The 17,685-nt window shown below is 45.7% G+C and overlaps 1 long non-coding RNA gene across 1 annotated transcript; it reads left to right on the top strand.

Moving 5' to 3' along the window:
• The first annotated feature begins 15,341 nt into the window (after positions 1–15,341).
• On the top strand, positions 15,342–17,044 carry LOC112968187. The gene is made up of 3 exons (XR_003254277.1): positions 15,342–15,507; positions 15,672–15,982; positions 17,011–17,044. It is a non-coding gene; the product is annotated as an uncharacterized LOC112968187 (long non-coding RNA).
• The last annotated feature ends 641 nt before the right edge of the window (positions 17,045–17,685 follow it).

Here is a 17,685-nt window from a genome sequence, read left to right as displayed (position 1 = left end):
TTCCAAACAGCATAATGCTACAGTTTTAGATTGCGTGTGCGTCTTGCAGACGATCAACATTCCTTACAGCTGACTCAGAAATTCATTCAAATGCATCTTGATCTCTCTTGTCGAATGTGAAGGGATATGTTCTCTTCTGCAGTCTGGCATAATGCCCCAAACACTGAGATAACGCCATACCCATTAGGGCACATTCAGAACTCAAGCAAATGTCAATATAGTTGGTATTTTGCAGCACTTTGGGGTGGAGAGCCCCATTTTAACACAATTTAAAATAGATGTGAAGGACGTGATACTATTTGTGAAGCAGATTAACTGTGGGGAAGGATTAGCAGAGGCTATTTCTAGGCTTACCTTTAGAGACACTGTTCACCTGAAGGTCCCAGTCCTCTGACCACCAGATAGACATCTGTTTAGAGCACGCCGATTCCTTTGTATGAAAAATGGAGCATTCCTGCATCTGTGCAGAAATGGACTGAGCCATAAAATATGCCAGCGCTCAGGACATTCCTGCTACATGCTCGTCACATGCAGGAGGCACCCCTGTGAATGCAGCCAGGGTAAGTCCAGAGCTCAGGTAAGAAACATTTGGAGTTGGCCTGAATTTGGTTTCAAATAATGATTTGTGTATCCAGAATACTTTTTCAAACTGATGAGTCATATGCAAGTAAAGCAATGTAAATGGAAGACCTTAAACATGCATAGCAGTAGCCTACATATTTAAAAGTCAGTTTATTAATAGCAGGAATTGGATAGGACCCAAAGGTATTGTGTCCTCTTCAGATGCTGCAGGAACTTTCATTAGCAACAGGCACATGAAGAAGAACCCTAAGATGAATCTGAGCAGCTTCTCTGAACATCAGCTCCAGCAAGGCTGCATTCCCCGATGCAGTACAGTTTGATTCAGACCTGATCCTTCTGTCCCAGATACAATTGCTAACTCCGCAATACTGGCTTCAAATCTATGTTCAGGCATTTTCCTTATTCCTATTGTATAGAATTTCCTTGACAGTGTGTGCTGTAGTTCTCTCATATAAACTTCATCTCTCATAGGTTGAATACCTACCTTCGTGTATGGTATCAGGTGGGATCTTAGGTGTTGAGCATGGCATATTACTCTTTAAAGTGCAGCATAACCTAATTCAGACATTTACAGATATGCTTGCTGAAAAACAGTGTTCTTGCAAGTATCAGAATCTGTACAAATTACTTTTCCCTTTAGAAAAGAGAATCCCTGGCCAAGTCCAGCTCTTAGATCACTCTCATCCTGTTTCGAATGTCATTCCACATGGTGTAGGAATGCCAGGAAGCCACAAGGAGCGTAGAGGTTTCTCCTCCTCCCTCTTTCCTTCCATGCAGAAGGAGCAAATGTGACAATCACATTTGCTGTCTTTGGGGTAGAGGATGCTGCACCAGAGCTTCAGGGGCGTTTGTGGATGCTGAGAGCAGGACAAGGCAAACTGTAAATATCCAGAGACAGACTCTTAGAGGTATTCGGTTCTGAATTTCTGTTCAGAGACTTGCAAAATTGTCAGGACCCAATTTGTGAAAAGAAGACCCAGTTGGGACTTCTACATCCACTTTATAGAAAATTCAAGATGGTTTCACTTTGTACATTAAACTTTTCATGAGGTTCTTCCTATGTTTAAGGTGTTTGAACAAGAGTGGAAGGAATACAAATTAAGTAATATCTGTTCCACTATTACTTCAATTTCAAATCAACATTTTTTGGCATAATTGGTGGTAGGTTAAGTCATAAGAGTAACGTATGTGGGGTGGTATCTGTGGTTGCAGGGACATACTGAATTTGGGTTCTGTGAAAGCAAAACAGGGATTCCTGTGTATTGCAAACAGACTGTCCTGGCTGTGCCTGGATTTTAACGAGCCCCAAGACTTTCATAGTAATAGTATTTTGTCTGAATACAAATATCAGTAAAAATATGTATCAAGAAGTCTGAGCCTTCAGTGTGATAAATTGACACTTGATGGCAATAGTTGCCTAGAGTGCTCTTTGAACAGTAGGGCTCATGGGGAACTTCCCTCTATCTCTGATGTCTGAAAATTAAAAATTAATCTTGTATGAAAAATTAAAAGGTAAAACTTTCTGCTGCAACAGCATAGCTTTTTGAATGTTGATTTTGTTTTTAAAATGAAGGCTGAATGTCATCTGCAGGAAGATCATTGTTGGTTGTTACATTTAGAATATATGATTTTAATTGATTTTAGTAAATTGGAAACTGATTTGCAACGGACTGGAATAGCAAAATTGGAGGGACTGGATATTTATTTACTGAAGTAACTGATTTTAAACAGAGGCAATTTATTCACTTCTGTAGAGCTACTCCCAATTTTCCATAAAGTAAGTGGTAGGTTAATTGTGCCACGAATGCAAGAGTATCCAGGCTTCGCTTCATGGACCCATGTGGGACTCGAAGCATGTTCCTATACCCTCAGTTATGTATGGCATTACCTGTGATTTTTTGCTTTGTCCATGTTCTCCTCCATTATCAGTTGAGAGTTGGCAGTAATAAGAGAAATATGGCAACTGTATTTAAGCATATTGGGGCCATAAATGCTCAGGACAGGCCGTGAGAACAGCCCATTTGAGGAAGAAACCCGCCACACCTGAAATATGGTGATGGTTTTATCAAAAACACAGTCTCCACCCCATCCATGTACTCTGAGCCCAACCATCAGTCCTTGAGTAGCAAGCTGCATGCATGGAACAAAAAAGACGGATGAAATGTTCCTCACAGTTGTAGCTGCCGCGATAGTCGAGGTGTAGCTGCCGCAATAGTCGAGGTGTAGTTTGCCACAGGGCTGTGAATATGCTCCAGCTTTCTTTCTAGAAAAGATGGGTAAAGCATATTTCCAAGGTTTTCACCATTCTGTCTCCCCATCCTCACCTGGAACATACAGAAGACACAAATTCTGGCTTTAACTCTCACAAAACAGAATATATTTAACAAAATATTTTCCTCCGTAATCTTGGCTGTTACCTTTAAGCTTTTGTGAGGAAGAGAAGCAGTTCATATCTTCCCGTCAGTAGGGGACATTAGCATGTGAAGGTAGGGGCTTAGGTCAGCTTTTGCAACCATTTAACAAGAAAAGCAATGGTTTTGAGTGTTTTCCTATATTTTCCTCCTTAAAAAAGAATCAGAAAAGCTATGCAGGAAAGGTGAATTTCCTAATTTGTCTTCTATCTTTCAGAAGCTGCAGAGATTATTGCATGTTATCCATATGTGGGAATATATATCAGGCCTATGTGGGCCTTCAGTCTGGGAAGCATACATCAATAGCAATGCCACTGGAGGACCCCAGAAGCTGCTTATCTATTCCCTTGCTTTCAGAAAAAAAGCTGCTCTCAAATGGCCAGTGAAGCAGATACCAGGATAACTCTGTATCAATTTTTATACAATCTTCCTTACCATCTTGGCTCTAAAGAGCTGAATCTCAAATCAGTGAAATTAATGGTCATACCACCATCTAATTTATACTTGTCTCTAAAGCAAGGCATAATGTATTCTGACCAATCGTGCTAGTAGTACCTGACATTAACATTATGGTTAATGAGGATCAGGGATACCATATTGTAATTTTCACTCCACCTGACTGCTTTTATACTATACCTTCTGAAATATTGTATGTCTAATTAAATAGTGACATTTTTAAAATCATTTAAGGCTCTGGACCCAACCCCAGTTTTCCTGCTGTTCCGTTGAAGTGAATGGGGTGACACCATTTATAAATTCAGTCAGATAATTGTATGAATGATATATTTTTTTTCATTTAGGTTTTATTAAAAGATAAAGTGTTCTCTGGCAACCCACATGATCCCAATGAGGATTGAAATTAATAGTGAGCCATTAGGTCCAATTTCATGGTAATCTCAGTTCATAAATATGTCTAACTAGTCATCCCATTGACATCCTAGTATTGGTAGTTAGAGACTTGAGTTGGAGTCACCTTGAGCTTTCCAGTTACAAGAGGGTGAGAAAGAGAGTGGCTGCTCTGAAGGTGACCTTTGGAGAAGGGAACGTATTTGCTGCTGCGTAGAGTGCTTTACAGTCAGCAGGTCATCTGTCAGTGTGGATAGCTTGGGAAGAAGCTGTTTTCCATCTTTCTCTCTTGAAGAATAATGTTGACCCATTTTTAATTACCGTGTTACTCCAGGAGGATCTCAAAGGCTAATTTTATGATATTTCAAAGCAGAGATTATATGGCAAGGAATTGCAATGAAATGCAAAAAAGTATGGAATCAAACCACAACCTGTTTAGCAATGCATAGCATCACCACAAAGCTGCAAAAAATATTTCTTTCTGCTTTAAGGACAGAGAGGTTATTAAAATAGGCTGCATGTTATCTCTTTGTTTGCAATTTAGCCAGAAAGTGGATTAAAATTCATTTTAAAGCAGTTCCAAATGTGTTATAGAAACAAATGCAACTGTTGTTGTTCCATCAACCTGTGGAGTGTACACCTCAAAGAGAAGGAAGAACTGAGAGGAGTCGTAGCAGAATGAATTGAGGACCCTGGAAGTAAAAGACACTGTGAGGGGGAACAGGAATTATCAGAAAACGTTTGCAGAAACTGTTGTGACTGGCCTGTGCGTGAGCCTTTAGAGTGAGCACCAGATGCTCTGGGGCCAAAACCAAGTAGCACACCAAGACCTGCAGAACCATTTCCCTGTACTCACTGGGCCATGTTTATAAACACAGATGATGGGGTGTTTTGGTTAGAGTGAACTGCTAGGACTCTCATGTTAGCACTGCCAAAAAACTCAGGGTAGGCAAAATCATTTCAGCAGATCTTGGTTTTTTTCCCCTTGGAAAATGCATTCTGTGCAGCCAGATTATTCACATATTCAAGATGACTCTAGCAAATAGCTCTCACCATCAACACCAAGACCAGAGGTAAAATCAGGAATATTGGTATGAGATATTTGCACATCATTCAGACTGCGCCGTTCAAGGCGGAAGCTGGTCTTTGCAGAGGTGTGAAGCTTCCCAGGCTGGACCAGGAGGTGGGAGACTTGAGTTTGCATCCTTCTAATTTGGACAAGACACATGGACTGAAGTTCTGTGTGTCCCACGCAGCAAGATTATAAAGCTGAATGAATGCTTACGCATTTCTTACTGTCGGAACGTCTTTGGAAGGAGAGACTGCAAAACGTCCCCTGATAGCCCAGTGCTTCAGGTCCTCACTCCTCTGAAGTACAGGACAGCCCAGTTCATCCTTGTTCCAGAGCAGGTGGAGTGCGGATCTGAGCCTGGATTTCACTTTCAGGTGAGCTTCCTAACCAGTGTCTTGTTGGAAAAATGAAAGAGAGGGAAGGAGACCACTGGGAGGGTGGTTGGACACTGGAGCAGGTTGCCCAGAGAGGTTGTGGCGTCTCCATCCTTGGAGATACTCAAACCTGACTGGACACAGTCCTGGGCAGGCTGCTCTGGCTGACCCTGCTGGAGCAGGGCCTGGACCAGAGGATCTCCCAGGCTCCCCACCAACCCCAGCTGTTCTCTGCGAGTCTCTGTGAGGTTGCCATCACAACCTCAGCTGTTCACGCAGCTGTAAAAAACCAGCCCAGGAATATCAGCATCTATAGGGCTCCCTGGTGTGCGTTGTGCCAAAAAGGGCAGGCACTTGGTGGGTAGGAGGTTCTGCAGGAGCAGAGCGAGAGCATGTGGTGTCCCCACGTGCCAGACAGCTGCACGTGAGCTCCAGCCCAGCCCCCATGGTGATGGCTCTGGAGAAGGTCCCTCCAAGCAGCTACTGTGGAGGAGGGGAGAGGCGAGATGAACAGCAGAGGAGCAGGAAATGAGGCAGCTTTGGAGGAAAAAGGTGCTTTGCTCTGCTTGTGATTGTTCTGAGAGCCCAGCTCGAGAAAAATCCGAGGTGACACAAAGGCTTAGCGAGCATGCAAATGTAACGTAATTATCTGTCGGGGTATGTGACTGTATGTAAAGCCACTGCATTAGTAGGACGGAGCAGGTCGGGATTCCCTAAGGTTACGCCGGCGAGTTGACACAAGCTGTTTTTCCCAGCGCCAGCAGTGTCCGGTGTGGCGGGAGCGAGCTGCAGATTAGATTTCAAGGTGATAGTCACCTCTGACCTTTCCGAAGTCCTCTGCCACCGGTCATCCATCTTACGGCCACTCACCAGCAACCTCTTAACCATTTCTACAGCCAGCAAACATGAACCATTGATTTCATTGATTAAAATCTGCATCTGCCCTGAAGTAAAGGAAACTATCAGCACTCCCAGGGACTTTGGCTTGGGTTTTCTTTTGCCTCCCAGCACGTTTATCAAGAATATGTTCATTTTCTGCCCCAAGCATGAATCTCCAGAAGATTCATTTGGGGGTGTTGGAGATGTGGCACCTGCAGGGAGCCGCTGCAACCCCGGTGGAGGAGGGAGCAAGGAGAGGGGCAGCAGGGAGTTGCAACCCGTCCCCGCGGGGCTCTGGGGGATGTGTGTTTTTAGGAATCGTCCAGGGTGTTATTTAAGGTGTAGGATATGGTATGTTCTCTCCCTTCCATATTGCTTAACAAGGCGGTAGCATACGTTTAATTCAGGTGGAAACTAACAGCAGAAACTTGACATGAAGCTTGTATCCAGTGTAAGTTGAAATCTTTCTATAAAAACATGTTTTCCAAAATGCCAACAGTGTTTTTACCATGTATCTAGGTTTTTTCTACATACCCTCACAGTTTTTGCCTGACATTTAAAAATTTCAATGCTAGGAGGTTCTGTGAAATCTTTCCAAGGGAAAGAGCCAGCCGAGAGACTTGTTTGGTAAAAGGAGGCCGTTCCTTTGGGACGCTAAACTGCCTGCTAGCTGAGTGAGACAGCAACTGAAATAAACCTTTTCTGCATCCATACAGTTCCTTCTGATTTCCGATATTTGCAAACAAACCACGACACAGGTAACAGCTGGAAAAGCCAAGGAAGGATTGGGACTTTCCTGTGGCCACATGAGCACTAAGATGAAGCGTGGAAGAACTCGGGAGCCGCAGGGAGGTACCATTTTTCCCTCTGTGCAGATATAACCTATTTAATGAGCGCATGAGAGCCATCGCTGTCGCCTGTGCAGTGCAGCACTGACCCCAGCCTGGGTCCTCACGGACAGGTGCCGATACCGCAAAACGCATCATCTCAGCCCTTTGGGCCGTTCGTATCTTTACAGCCTCAGTGGGCAAGTTGAGGCCTGAAAGACGACAACGCTTAATAACGGTATAATATATTGCCTTACCAACGCGTGGTGCAAATGCAATCAAATTAATGCAAACCCTGTGTGAGGCAGTAATGAGAAGTTGGAACCATACTAATTCATGCTAATATCCCCTGGGGATAGGGGCAAATATTTGTCTTTAAGTGATCTGTTTGTTTGCTGTGAATATTTCTTTTCTCATAATCTCATTTTGCAGCTCGAAGAGAGTATTGCTGGATTAAAATAAATCCATTTAAAAGAGGAAAAAGTATTCACTGAAATATCATGGATAACCAAAAATAGAAATTATAAATATCTAAATAGCTTTTCTCTCTTAAAGGTATATTTACTGACTCATTAATCCCCCCAACATAAGCTGATTTCACTTGTGCTGTTAGCTTCTGGTCTTGTGGCAAAACGGAAAATAATCAGGAAAGGAAGTATAAAGCCTGAACGACGCCTTGCAGGCAACGCTAGAGGCATCTCAGTCRTCTGAGCTTACCCACGAGAAGGTTAGGAGGAAGATTAATCATTATCTGAGAAGGAGGCTCTAATAGGAGACGGTTTTTATTTAGTGGCGGAGGTATAACGATATTCCAGCGACGGAGGAGAAATCCAGCATAACAAGAAGACGCAGATCCTGAACTGTGGCGGTAGGTGCTCCCTGCGGGAAACCGCGCGGCGCCGCGGTCGGTTCCCAGGGCTTCACCCGCCCTCGGCAAACGCCTTCGCCGCGGCCCCGGCTTTCCGTGAGTCAATGCACTTCGCCTGTGGATCCCCGCGCGCTAGCACGGCTCCCGCTGTGGGCTGTGGGCACACGTGGCCAAGGAGCGCGTCTGAGCGAACCCTTTCAACTGCTAAACGTCATGGAAACTGTTCCACTCTTGGCACATTTTGGTAAGGTCTAACCTGCTTTTCAGAAGACCAGGTTCCAGCAAGAGGGCCCTCTTAACTGGGGAGTCTCCCTTTATTGGCAAATATCCCTCTAAAGCCTAGTTATTATGATGAAAAAAGGGAGGTTTCATTCACATTTTATGTGCGAGCCTGTCTATCCAGGGTTCTTAAGTGAATCATCTGCTTTGATTTCATGAAAAAAGAGATGAGACTTAATAGCTATTTCTGCTGGCTCTTTCAGTTTGGTTTAATGAAGTATGCGATCTTATTTGTTGTAGTATCCTATCAAAAACAAGTATTATATCACAGATTGCATAAGATCTAAAGAAATCTGACCTAAATTTTGTCCCCTCAGCTTGCAAAACCAAGCATGACCTGCTGAAGATTAGCAGTACCGAAGTACCTTTAGTGGCATTTATCACTGATGGAAACCTGCATTTATCACTGAGTTGCTTTAAACTAGTTTGCTTGCAGTCCTTGCTCTTAGGGGAAGGGGCCTGGATGCTGACAGCAGTATCGCTGGAACCCCGAGAGCTGCTGGCGCGCTGCCGGGCTCCTGGGAGAGGCACCTCCTCCCTACGCTGCGTAGTCCATAGCAGCAGTACTTGTCACTGCAACAGCTGCCAAGACAGGTTTTGTGGCCATTTTCTCCCCATCCTTCCTCAAAAAGAGGCAAGCCAGAGAAGTGGCATGGTCAGGATTTGAATTGTAAATGTCTAATTAGAAAGTAGCAAGGGTCAGCTCATGAAAACCATCCGGCCCTATACATACTTGCACATGCGTCGGTGAGCATGTGTGCAGTGCTGGAATGGCATCATTTAATCGCATGAAGTTATTTTAAAGAATGAAGCGGACCAGAACACAGATTAAAAGCTAACCTGACAAGAAACCAATCAGAGTTATCAGCAAACCATTAAATTGCTTCCAGAAATAAAACTCCACTTATCTCCATGGAAAGAGAAAGAGGAAAGCAGCAGCGAAGCTGCTTCCCCCTTCTTGTCCCTTCCGTCGGAAGTTCCCAAAACCTTGCCGGAGGGCGGCCACCAGCAGCCACCTCCTCTGCTGGTGGGACGTCTGTGAAGCAAGCTCTGGCCACCGTGTTTTTTGCTGAGCCTAATGTGCTTTTGGACTTTTTGCAGGCCTCTTGGCGCTTCTCTGCAATAAGAGCAATGGCACTTGCCTTGAAAGGTGCTGTACGACCACAGGATGGACAGTTCTTCATGCCTACAAGCAAGTATCTATGGCTTGGTAGAGGGTCATTTTTGGATGGTGTTAAGTGTGGAAATGTGTATGTCTGCAGTGTAGCGTAGGTGAAATGTGTGCTGCCCCTGGTTGGGATGAAGGGCGATGCTGGGGTGTTGCTGTAGGTCTAAAAACACCCAGGTTCAGGTCCTTTCCCAACATCATTTTGCTTATTTGAGCAGGTCATAAAGAACAAGTTCAGTGAAAGCTGTCGACAGCCCTAACTCTCCTGTCTAACTCCCCTGAGATGAATGCTTCAGTTGTCCCCTGCTGCAGTTCCCAGCATGTGGAGAGGGGCTAATGCTGTTCGCCTAACTCAAACAGCTCTTTCTAAGGCGACTAGTACTGAGGACTGTAATTCCCCGCAGCTCTGATGCCCATCTCCTAGTGCAGTAATGTTCCTCAGCCAGCGGCATGGAGTTTCATGTTGCTTAAGGAGGTGATGTTGTTGCTTCCGTTTCTGAGTCATGTAAGCTAAGAAGTGAAAACCACGTAAACAGAGAGCCGTTTTGAAAGTGATTTTCTACACCAAGTGTTTAAGCCTTTCGTGGCCCTTAGGTTTTGTTAACAGAAAGAAGTAGTTAAGTTCAATGTTTTTTGAAAGATCATAAGGGCTGCAAAATTTTGATCTAATCCTGTCCTTTCACTTTCCCCATCTATCTGTACTAATCTCCGATTGTTTAACTCCATCATGGCAGTTTTCAGGTATCGTCTATAAAACCAGATTTAGCACTTTGGGAACCAGGTCGTTCTTAGGCTAGGAAAGGACCCCGGGTTTCTCCTGCCAGAGGGCTGGGTTGAATAAAGGCTGGAGGGCCGTGACGGGACTCTACTTGGCTAATCTAGTTCACCAAACACTGCCCTTGAAGAAAYGGTGGCTCGTTTAAAAATATTTAGGAATGTGGGTGACCGTGAGCCTGGGCTTTTAGGGAAACTCTTTGCCTAGTTATGTCTGTGGAAATTGTGCTCTTCCTCCAGCTCCCACCCCACGTTGTCGCCCACCTCTCTGCATCCTCTCCTTCTGCACAGGGGCCACGTTCCCTAAGAATGAGTCCCAGGGTGCTCTCAGGAGCAGCATTTCTGTCCGCCTGGGCTGTTAGTCCTTCCCGCGGGCGCGGAGTGTCTCATCGGCCAGTGAGGCCAAGCACGGCAGCATGTCTGCAACACCTTCACATCAGCATCTCGCAAGTGAAATGAAGGACATATTTACCCCAGAAAACAACTGCAGGTTTTTTTAATTGAGTGTAATTACTTCCCTTGGTGGCATAAACCCAAAGTTATGTCCATCACGGATCAGAGTGCTGTATTTGTGGCTCTTTGCAGCTGATTCCTTAGCTCATGGCTCTGCAGCCATCCACAGACCAGCACAAATCCCCCTGAATTCCTGCCTGCTGTATCTTGCATCTGGATCTGGCGTAGCTGTGAGAAACTGCACGCTGCTAGATGGCTACCTAGCAGTTAGGCATGTGCTAAGATAAAGGCACTCATTAATTTCAGCTCAGAACATCAGAGGCTTCATCTAAGGATCTTCAGTTCAAAATTCGAGAGCTGCCTACAGCAGCCAGGCTCCCAGAGCAGGGTGCAGTTGCCTCCTTGGGGCAGATAGCGCCGGGGAGGAGCAGGCGTACCGTGACCTACCTACCGCGGGTGCCCAGGGCCCAGGCCCAGCGTGGCGCGTCAGATTAATATTTGTGGCCTAGTCACCCGAAGGGAAGTGAGAAGGAAAGGGGTGTTGTGAACTTCGCTCTGTAATCACACCTGAGGTTTTTTAGGGCTTTTTTTTTACTATTTGATAATTGTTGAAATTACAACCCAAGGCTAACTTTCTGGAATTAAGCCAGGCTTTTTATTTATTTATTTTTAGAAAGTTGTATAAGTAGCATCATGGCTAAAGTTACTGGTTACTGGCATTTGCTACTTGTTCTGATGAATAAGATGAGTTTGAGGAAAGAACGAGGGCTGGAAGACGTGAACTCTGACTTGCAGCCAGTGGGAGAAGCACAGCAGAATAACCGGAGCTATTCCATTTCTCTCAGCGCAGTATATCGCCCAGACCCTAATAACGGAGGAATTGAGGGCAGTCTGCGCAGTCCCCTGTCCCCCGGGCTGCTGCCCGGCCCTCGCAGTGACACAGCAAGAGAGCGCTGAGACTCCTAAGCCCCTCACGCAGGCGAAAAGCAAAGGAAGACAGGTGAGAAACACAAACGATCTTTACTGGTTTTAAGACTTAGCAATATAAAGGTTCATGTTTCCCATTTATTTAAATATTTTATTTCAGCCTTTAAAAAAAACTCACCTTATTACAGACACAATAGCACCCTCCAGCAAGCGTGTTTAGAGGCATGGACACAGAGAAACGTCCACCTTTGCTCTGTTTGCTTTATATACTGTTCCTTTCAGAGGATGTATTTATGTACATATATAAAATGCTTGTCAAGAAAACATTTTGTTCACTGCACTCTCTCACCCCCATTCTTCCTAGAAACACCTTTTCTTGCTAGTATAATACAGCTTCAAATAATTCCTTTAAATTGCTCTGTTGCTTTTGGTCGTGGGCAAACTTAGCAGGGCCTTAGCAGGCGTTGGGCTGTGGCCGTGCCCGGCTGCGACAGTGAAGCTCTTCAGGGTTGATCGCACTCATCCTCAGGCAGCCCCAGGTGGGCATCCACATGCGTATCAGCGTATATATGCATATGGGAGTATATACGCATATGGGCATATTTAGCAGCAGTTTCTGGGGCCTGTACCCACGAGCACTGCCATTCCCACTGCGTGCTTGGGTGTGCATGGGACATAGAGGCACCTACCTGGTCTTCCACTTCCAGGGAGAGTCCAGGCATGGTCTTCATGCCACAGCTGGAAGCTGTTAAATTGCTGGGCTCCTTGTGCTGCAGTGTTGTTGCGTGTCGTTGTCTAACGCTCGGTGTCTGCAGGGCGCAGCATGACTCACCCCTCGCTTTCGGGTTTTAATGTTAATAGCTCTGCTAGACCAAAGGGCTGTGGGGTTACGGGCCGGTGCCGTGACAGCAGTGTTTAGAGCCAGGCTTCCCCCCGGGGCCTGTGCACAGCTTGAAAAGATTTGGGCAGAAGAGGAACTCGGCTCGAGGGTGGCAACAAGGCTCAGCCCCATGGTTTGAAAAGAAAATCTAAATTTGCAGTTTCTCCCTTGCTTTTGTACCATCTCGCCGAGCTTGCCCGCATGCCTGCTGCGTGCTCGCAGCTGCGTTTCTCGGGGGGTCCCCGGAAAACCCTTTGCTGGTGAGCGTTAAAGCGGGGACGGCTGTGAGGGCAGCACTGCAAGCAGGACGCCCGGACATGCTGGACACAGCCGGGCTGGCGGAGGCGATGGAGGGTGGTGCAACCTTCTGCCATTACCAAAGCCCTCAGCATTTTCCTGGTGCGCTGCGTGCTGTGCCGAGCAGCACGCTTAACCATCCCTCTGGACAGGGGCTCTTCCCGAATCCAAGCGTTCGACCCTGTGCTGCCACAAAGGCATCGAGCCCTTTGGTGTGCCAGAGTCTTTTTATTTTAAACCCCTAACGTTTAAAAATGTGTTAGCGTGTCGAGCTGAACCGATGGACATTCATTTGTTCAGAATTGCTGCTTCTGTTTGTCCTCGGTGAAGCGATCAGGGCAGTGTGCATACATGGGCATAATAACGCGAAGGGAGCAAAGACGCCAATCGTCAGCTCACAAAACTGAAACGCTGTGATTTTGGCCTGCCGTGGCCACTGCGGCGCGCGGCTCTCTTGCGAGTCCCTATGCCAGCTCCATTGATCATTCATAGGATGTCAGGTGGCTTGCAGATGGGAACACGAGACTATTGATTTTTGCTAGCTTACGAAAAACTGAAAAGGGGGGAGCAAAAAGCCTTAAAAGTTGACGTTTAAGCAGTGTTTCCTAAATGGTAATTCCACAACACCAGTTTGGTGTGAAGGAAACACAAAATATGCGTCCGTGTCTTTTGAGAAACCGAGGAATCACGCTGGATGACATTTATTCAAAGGCCAGGTCATCGGGTGAGCTGCAAGAGATGAAAACAAACAAATAAAACCAACAACAGAAAACCAAACCCAATCTTTTAAAAGCTGCATAAGTGAAATGAATTCAACCAACTCTAAATTGGCAACAGTTCCAGAGCCGAAGACCTATGGGGTATGTAATCAAAGCGAGAGCAGCAAGATGAGTTCCTATCAAGTGCATTGACTTGGAAAATGGGGAAAGTTTAGGGTCAGGCATATGTATTCTCAGGGGAATGCTTACTATGGAAAATTGGAAGCAAAGAGACCTTCAGACACCACCGCCATGATTACTTGTTTCGGTGTCAATTTTCTGTACTTTGCAGTTCACGGAAGACATCCACCTGCTCATAGAGTATCGTAGGGCTCTAGCTGTGGGAAGCAGATTTTTTGTTTCCAGGAGCCAAATATTATTAATGCCGGCACAATCTTTGTCACATCCAGTGGCTAGCATAAGCACGTAGCACTATCCATGGATAAATTAAATTAAACCATCACTCAGCATTCTCATTTTTGTTACTTGTATCTCAGTATTGTATTTCCTGCTAAGGAGGTGCTTTGACTATGTACAGTAATTCATCTTCACATATAAGCCTGCAGGTAAGGCTAATACCAACTCCCTAATGGGCTGCTGTCTTACAAATGATATAAGATATTTGGAAGGAGCATAAATGGGACTTGCAAACTTGGAACCGCAAACAGCCTATCAGGGACATCTTAGGTATTCGATCTGCAGTGACTAGTAATTATTCTGTTTGTGGGGAATAATCATTCAGGTTTTGTCACCTGCCTTTCACACCTTTGCAGATGTTAATACCGTGATCCCACGTGAACCTGCAGTGCATGCTTTAGACACGGTCGAGGGTCTTTCAGCAATTTTGGAAGAAATCGCTTTTTCTGTGTCTTCAGATAGTTGCTCTAGTATCAAGAGGATGCAGGAAAAATAATATATGGGAGAAYAATCGTGCCATCTTTCATTATTTCAGAAGAGATTAGCCTAAAATTTGAGTGGGTTTTTTTTTCCAGAGCTTGTATAATCATTCATCAAAGACTATTTTTACAGAACAAAAAAAAAAAAAGAAAAAACCCAACACCAGCCTTTAAGTTAATAGCACAGAATGCAAGCAAAGGGCGCTGCTGGAAATGCGCAGTAACCCCCACTCCAGTGTAACCTGTTTTGTTTTGCACAAGGTAATGTCAACTGTGAATTATGTAGGTGAGAGACAATACCAGTAATTAGAACTGATGTCAATAATGCAGCTGATAATATGCCACAAGCAAGGTGTGCGTAGCACCAAGTGATCAGCTTCCAAATTCTGTCATTGCTAGATCGGGTTTGGATGACTGATCACTAAAACTTGGACCGATCAGTCCTTGTCTGCGTAATGCAGATTTCCAGGCTGCCCCAGTCACCTGCACGAGGGTTGGGTAATTTTGCATGATCTGGAACCCTAAAAGTCACTTTCTTCCATTTTATATTTTTAAGACCCCATCTTGCGAGGGGCAGCTGACAACAAAGCAACCCAGAGCCGCACTTGCAAAGATTTATGAAACTATTGTTTACAAAACAATGGTCTTACATTTAGTTATGTCCTAAGGGAGGCAAAGTGCGATGCCAAAGGTCGTGATTTTGAGGTCAAAGGTCTGAGTCACAAGGGATTAAAAGAGATTAAATATCTTCTTCTCCAAAACTGGAGGTTTGGATAATTAATTGCTCCCTAAACATGAAAGCTTTAAATGATTGCCCTCCATACATGCCCGATACAGCCTCTTTCTCCCATTGCCTCTCTTGGCATGGGAAAACGCAACTGGATGTTAAAAATATTTGTCTTTTTGTATAACACTATCACCATAATTAGAACAGGCGTTGATGCTAAAAAAGTTAATTTTGCAAATTATGCTGACTTCATTGTTCAGATATATAAGCACTATGTTTAACATTAATATTCAGCCTTCTAAATATGTATGTTAAGGGCCAGATGCAGCCATGATGTCAAAGCCACAAGAAGGAAGGAAGGGGGGAACAGCAGCACCACAGTGTCCACAGCTGTATCAGACAACTGCAATGCCGTCTGGGTCTGGGAAGCTGCAGCCGTGCCGGCGCATCCTACCATCCCTCCCCGTAAGCCCACCCCAGGGCTGTACTGTAAGTCCTCTATCACCAGCAATTTCCTGCTGGGGCTGTTTCATGCTTTTCATATCCAAATATTTTGGCATTAGCTTGATTGTTTACCCCTATTTTCTCATCTTGATGCCACGGCAAGATTAACTGAGTTTATCCCTTCCTCCATTCTCCAATGTGTGGAGCAGGAGCAAATCACAAAGAATCTTCCAAGGAAAAGTAATAATTGCTGGAAAAATTAAAGCAAAACGTGCCTGAGGGGGAATAGAAAAAGCAGACAGCTGATTTTTGCCTGCTGAAGCCAAATCGCAAAAAACAAGAACTCCAGAAGGAGGCATTCGAACATACTCCCGAACAGCAGCCCCACAAGGTGACACTGCCTGGGACATGCATGGGGCACGAGTGTGACCTGACGTCAGACGGGGGCTCCAGGTCAAACTACAAATCAGACGGAGACCAAAGCTGCCTCTCTGACTTCTGCTCCTAGAGAGCAGCCTGGGTGAGTACTGCTGAACAACGTCAAACTGGTTGAACCCAGAAAAAAAAAAAGAAAAAATCCAGATTTATGTCCAGACCAGAGTGAGCCTAGGAACTGAGGGTCTGGTGGACCTCCTGGATTGGCATCCATCTCCTGGACTGCTCTGCTGAAATCGCTCTCACCACGGCTCCCGCTGTGGGAGGACACGTCAGGCAGGGTCTGGACAAGGGTTTTGGCGATGGTGGTGAACCAGTAAATAATACCCAGGACTGTTCCCGGGCGCTCGGACCCAACAGTCTGCAGGGCTGGTCCAGGCCGCTCGGTGCAGAGACGCAGCCAAGGACGCCTGCTGCCTTCGGAGGAGCTGGCACGGTATCCGCTGGTCAGCTCCTCCTGCTGCTGCCCAAGAAAGCCCCTTGGCAGGTGGTGGAGTCCTTGCTTCCTCACCAGGAGAAGGGCTCCCATGCTCACAGAGGTCCTTCCTGAGCCTGCAATACGCGGTTGTCCATTGCCAGTCCCTTCCAAGAGGCTTCCCTCGGTCCTTGCTGGCCTGGGACACCACGCGTCCTGGACAGAGCTGCAGCACCACGTCCAGGTGAAGGGAATGGTGAGAGCCTCCTACAGTGCTCGGTGGTCTTCTGCATCTTTGTGCTTTCTTCTTTTTTTTCTTTTTTTTTTTTTTAAAAAGCATGTTTCAGAAACGTTGTTTCAGAAGACGCAGGATTCTGAGCAGTCCGGTCACCAGCCCAAGCTCAGGGCTGGCTCGAGCCGAGTTGCACAGGCCTGGGCTGGTGGCACCAAACTCTTCCTCTGGGCGTTTCTCAGGCTGAATTAAAGAACCTCATCAAAAAACTGAATTTCTACAAATTATGTCTAAACCGTTTAGCGATGTTATTGCCAAAAACATGGTAAATTATTAAAGATCAAGGCCAAAAGCCTATGACTAAAGAAAAGAGGAGAGAACAACCCCTTTTTCCTTAAAAACCTGAACTTCATCCTCTTCCCTCCCGGCTTCACCACCCCTGAATTTAACCGATCTCTTTCCGCAGCAGCCGATGCCCCTCAAGGAGCCGCAGTGTTTCGGGGACGAGCTCCTCAGGAGGCAACAGCATCCCTCAGGATTGGCCCCGGGTGACCGCGCTCGAGTTGGGACTGTCCGGCCCTCGTGCTCCCTCGCGTCGCTCCCGCCCACAGTTCGGTCAGTGTATGCATTTATTATCCTAAATTAGTTCTTTTAAAAAGCAGCCATAAGGGTTGGAAAGGCGGGTTGCAAAGTGTGTCTACAAAGCCCTGACGGTAAATGCGATGCTGTCTGGCTCCCGTTCCCTGTGCTGCCTTTGCAGAGGTGCTGGAGAAACCCCCGCCGAGCAGCGGCTCCTCGAGAGGCTTGGTCCAACCCTGCTAATGATTTAAACGCACTTGAAAATTAATCATCTGCTGGATAAAATCTTTTCTTCGTAGTCTTTCATTAATCACTCATCTTTCCCATATTTCCTGGTAGGAAAATAGGTTTTTAAACCTGTCAGCTGTGGTTTTGTGGGATTCATTTTGTGACTTATCTGCCGGCTCCTCTGCTCCGCCAGCAAGTGGGGGAGACAATTAACTCACGTCGTAAAAACGCAGTGCGCTCATTAGGCTACTTAGCTAATACATGTGAATTGTGCAACTCGGGGATGTGCCTGGGGTATTAAATACAGATGTTTATTTTTGGATATCAAGTCTCC

This window comes from Apteryx rowi, unplaced genomic scaffold (assembly GCF_003343035.1).
Source record: "Apteryx rowi isolate R43461 unplaced genomic scaffold, aptRow1 scaffold_304, whole genome shotgun sequence".
In the NCBI taxonomy this organism is placed as follows: Eukaryota; Metazoa; Chordata; class Aves; order Apterygiformes; family Apterygidae; genus Apteryx; species Apteryx rowi.
Note: the sequence above shows the minus strand (reverse complement) of the source record. Positions and strands in the feature narration are given on the sequence as shown.